Source organism: Hordeum vulgare, chromosome 3H (assembly GCF_904849725.1).
Source record: "Hordeum vulgare subsp. vulgare chromosome 3H, MorexV3_pseudomolecules_assembly, whole genome shotgun sequence".
Taxonomy (NCBI): Eukaryota; Viridiplantae; Streptophyta; class Magnoliopsida; order Poales; family Poaceae; genus Hordeum; species Hordeum vulgare.
The window spans coordinates 482,918,302-482,923,539 of NC_058520.1; positions in this window are offsets into that span (position 1 = coordinate 482,918,302).

Below are 5,238 nucleotides of genomic sequence, written 5' to 3' on the forward strand. Positions count from 1 at the left end.
TTCCACTAAAATGACATAATTAGAATATTTGTGTTGATCGGGTGGATTTACATGTGATAGTTGTCTCGTCGCTGTGAGGTCTGTTGTGCGAAGACCTGCCCATGCGTTGTACGGCCTCCGCCCCTGCATTCGTGGGTCAGTACAAATTTCATCTCCTCCCCGCCCCTTCATTTACTGTGGCTCAGTTTCCGGATGAAACTTTCTAGATTTAGGTAATTAAATTAATTTATCAGTATGCGTGACCAGTATGCGTCTCCCGTTCGAAAGGGCGACATCTATAAATATGCATGTCTTTGCATATTTATAACCGCCATCCTTTCGAATTGTCCAACATTATCCATGGACAGCCCGAGTATGTGTAGATTGGATTTGTTTTCCCGTATGCTGTGCTCTGAGTCCGATGTGGAATTTCTTCAGTGCCTCCCTATTGTTCTCCGGATGCACATCCTCTCTGTTTATTGCGGAGACATGTATCAGGAGAACAGCGGGGAGGTGCTGCTGAAATTTTGCGTTGGATCCGGAGCAGAGCATGGGAAAACGAACCCAATCTACACATACTCGGGTGGGATTAGGACCTATCTTTACCTATTAGCGTGTAGGTTGCGCGGACGTAATAAAAATGGCGAACCTGATTAACCGATGAATATAAATGCTAAATTATATATAAATATATTTCTTCTGTCTTTAGTAGCTAGGCAAGATGAGTGATCGTGCGTGGATGTATACCGGTCACCCTAGTCAGAAAGAGATGACGAAAGAATGGTTTGTAAAAACAAAGGAATTTGTGAAAGCCGCATTCGCAAATGGCCAGGAAAGAAACTATTGCCCCTGTCCTGGATGCAACAACTATAAAAAGACGACAGAGGCTGTAATGATTAAACACCTGCAGAGGAGGGGTTTTAAGCCTAATTATACGGTGTGGACATTTCATGGTGAGTCTATACAACGCACAAGAGCTGAGGTGGTCCGTCGTCGCACGAACGAGCATGGTACCGGGATCGAAGACATGGTGCAAGACTTTGATGATGCTCGGGATTCGGAAGATGAGATGGAGGAATATGCAAAGGCCTTTTATGAAACGTTGGAGTCTTCAAAACGTCCTCTCCATGAGCACACTGAGCTCTGTCAGCTGGATGCAATTGCACAAGTAATGGCTCTGAAGGCTCAGTTCAACTTGGGAAGAGAATGCTACGACGCAATGATGACACTATTTGGACGCTTCCTACCCAAAGGCCATGTCATGCTTGCAAACATGTACCAGTCGGACAAAATACTTTGTGTACTTAAGATGCCCTATGAGAAGATAGATGCATGTGAGAAAGGATGTGTCTTATTTAGGAAGGAGAATGCACACTTGGACTATTGTCCCAATTGCGAGTCTTGCACGTATCTTGTGGTAGACAACAGTATGGGTGAGAAGAGGCAGACCAAAATCGCAGTTAGTGTTCTTCGGTATATACCAATCGTACCAAGACTTCAACGTCTTTTCATGGTCGAAGAGACAGCCAGACAGATGACATGGCACAAATTGGGCAAAAGAACCGAACTAGATGCGGATGGGAATAAGATGGTGGTACACACATCGGATGGGGAAGCGTGGAAATATTTCGATGGATTGCATCAGGATAAAGCGGCAGATGGTTTTAATCCCTTCGGCATGACGGCAACCCAATACAGTTGTTGGCCTCTATTTGCCATTCCACTCAATCTCCCCCGGGCAGATTATGCAAAGAAAGAACATATTTCTGACGTTGATAATTTCAGGGCCCAATTATCCGGGGAAGAATATGAATGTGTACCTGCAACCGCTTAAGGATGAATTGGAAGAAGCTTGGGATAATGGGGTCAAGACATACGATGCCGCTAGAAAAGAAAACTTCAAAATGCAAGTGTGGTACATGTACTCTATGCATGACTTGCCAGCGTATGCGCTATTCTCTGGATGGTGTGTGCATGGAAGGTTCCCGTGCCCCCAATGCAAGGCAGCTCTTCAGTTCCATTGGTTGCAGGAGGGTCGGAAGTATTCTTGCTTTGACTTGCATAGACAGTTCCTAGATCCTGACCATCAGTTCAGAAAAGAGAAGAAGAACTTTACCAAAGGTAAAGTTGTCAAAAACTTGGCACCACCTGCGTTGACAGGCCAACAGATCCTGGATCAGTTAAGCACCCTTGAGCCTGATCCAAAGCGTCCAGGGTATTTCAAGGGGTATAATTCAAAACACGCCTGGACTCACAAGCCATGCTTCTGGGATCTGCCTTACTTCAAAGACCTCCTTCTTCCATACAATATCGACATGATGCACACTGAAAAGAATATCGGAGAGGCTATTTTTGGTACATTGTTCGACATAGATGGGAATACAAAGGATAATACTAAGGCTAGAGTCGATCAAGAGACACTATGTCATAGACCATTACAAAACATGCGAGAAGGCAAAGGAAAGCAGAAGTGGTCGAAGCCAAAGGCCTGGTTCAATCTTGGAAGGCCAACTATGAGGGAAATTATCTTATGGGTCAAAATGCACTTGATGTTCCCCGATGGGTATGCAGCGAATCTAAAGAGGGGAGCGAGTCTTGAAAAATTAAAAATCTTTGGTCTCAAGAGTCATGATTCGTGACACCCCGATGCCGACATTCCAGAAGATTCCCCCTTCGATTCCGTTTTCGTCGTGTGGTTAGTTTTATTTGTTGCATCATCATGTAGATTGCATCGTCGCATCATGCATGGCATCTTGCATCGTCGGTCACGTGTGGTGTTTTGGGTGTTGTGCTTCGAGTGATCACCGAGTCGTAGAGCGATAGTAGTTCCCCCTCTCTCTCCTCTTATTTCATTTTGTGGTTTTGCTAAAGTTCCGTTTTAACCCCTATTTTAAAAATAAAGATTCGTCTTCTTTTAAAGAAAATCATTTTATTAAATGTGGGTGCAACCCCTTGGGTTTTCTTTATTTCTTCCTTTTGCTTATTTTCAAAAACAGCCTCATTTCTTTTCTCCTTTAAAGATCCTTTATTTTATTCTTTAAATAAAAAGGGGTTTGATTTTACTCTTTTGTAAACGGGTTTTAATTTATTCCTTCAAAGGTTTTATTTTATTTCTTTTGAAAATGCCCAAACTATTATTAAAGTTGGGGTATATTTTTAAAAGGAGTAAAAGGCATTTTTTATTTTATTTTGTTAAAACCTTTATTTTGGGGGTTGTCTTCTATTTTAAAAAAAAGGAAAACCAAGTTTAAAAAAAAGAAAAATAGTAAAGGAGCCTGCCCACGCCCAGCTTGTGCCAACCGGCCCAAGTGCCCACTCGGCCTCCCTCCCCTGCCCTAGCGACAGGATCAGGGAGCGCCCAGTCTCCCATTCCCTCCCGTCCGCCTCGGGCCGTCTTCCCCCTCGCGCTGGCCTCGACCTCGCCATGGCCTCCCTCGGCCTCGCCTTGCTGCTCGCCGGCGTCGCCCCGCCGATGTGCCCTCGTCCTCGCTGTTCCCAGGTCGCCGCCAGCCCCGAGCCGCAGCAGTTCCCCCGCGCTGCGCCCCGCCGGCCGTCTCTCCGCCATGGCCTCGCCCTCGCCCAAGGCCTCGCCCCTGCACCCGCTCGTCACCCTTCCACTGTGCTGGCTCCCGCCTTCCTGCTTGACAGCCGCATGCGTCCTGCCGAGGCGCCGTTCCCTCCCGAGCTTGCGTGTTGTTGCTGTTCGTGCTGCTAGCCGCTGCCTGCATGCTGTTGTTGCTCATGCTGGTGGTTGTGCAACCAGTTGCTTGTTGTAGATGCCACTGCCGAGTATTGTTGCTGCCGCCGCTATCCCTTTTGCTGCTTGCTGCTAGGTTGCATAGCGTTGCTGCCGAGCTGTGCTGATTGCTTGTGCTGCCTATGATGCCTTGCTGTTGCGCTGGTTGCCATGCCGGCAGCTGCTATGTTGCTGCCGCCGAGTTGTTGTGCTGGTTGCTAGCTTTGCTAGTAGATGCATGATGTGGTGGCTAGCTTGCCTTGCTATTAGTTGCATGCTAGGCTAGTTGTTGTAGCTGCTGCTAGATTGCCTTAGTTGTTGCTGATGTAGCTGTTGCTTTGCTGCCGCCTTGCTGTTTGCGTCGCGTTGTGTTTGCTGTCACTGGTTACGTCGCCAAAGACCACGTGCACCATCCCCGCCTGTCGTGGGTCGACGACGAGTTCGGCGAGTACCATGTCGTCATCAACGACCTCGGAACGTGTTCGACTCCCGACGCCGAAGATCGTCTACCGACGCCGAGAGAACGACTACCGTCGACGAGACCGTGTACGACTACTTCGACGACTTCCACGACGACCGTTGGTCCGCTACGACCTGAACCGCTTCGAATAGCACGCTTCGAAGGTATACCGATGGGGCATGTCGTGTAACGAACGAATGTGATGTATGAGTTGTATCGTGTGTTGCACCGTATGTTGGCGTTGCACGTTGTGTTCCTCTTTTGTTGTGCCTCGACACATGGGAACCCGGTAACGGGATCACCCCATTCTTTATTTAACGTTCCCGCACACGCTCCCTATACGTTGGCACGATATCTCGATGAGTTATCGGGATGGGAATGTTGCCGTGGCATTGTTTCCGTCTTGCCACCATGGTTCCCTCTCGCTCGCCGTGGCGACATGTGTTCCTTTCTCTCCTTGCCCGTGATGTTTGAACTTGCATGCATGACGCATTCATGGCATATGATCTTGTGTTGCATGTCTCTCATGTCGTAGCTCCGTTCTCTCTCTCGCGTGTTACCCGACTAGGATGCCACGTAGAACCGTCGTTTCACCCTTGCCATGTTAACAACAATTAAATATTGTCGTGTAAATAATCGGGAGTGAACTAAATAATTAAACGTGGAGTTTCGTCGATATGCAACTCGTTGCATATCGAGCTTCACTTAATGTGTAGTGTTTGCGTGAGGTGAATTGCCATGCCATCCCTTGCATTTTGATCTGGTCATGCATCATAGTAGGTTATGCATCACGTTGTGCATCGTGTGGTGAATATTTGTGTTGATGTTTGTTTCCGGTTTGCTCCGTCTCGATAGAGTTCCGCAAGCGTGTCGGAATGTGAGGACCCGTTCGACTACGTTGGTTCGCCGACTCCACGGAGTTGTTCTTCTTCCAAGCGGGATCTCAGGCAAGATGACCATTTCCCCAGATACCATTACTATCATTGCCATGCTAGTTTTATCGCTTCTATCGTTTATGTCTCGTTGCCTACCACTTGTTAAATATCAGCCTCTCAACAATGCC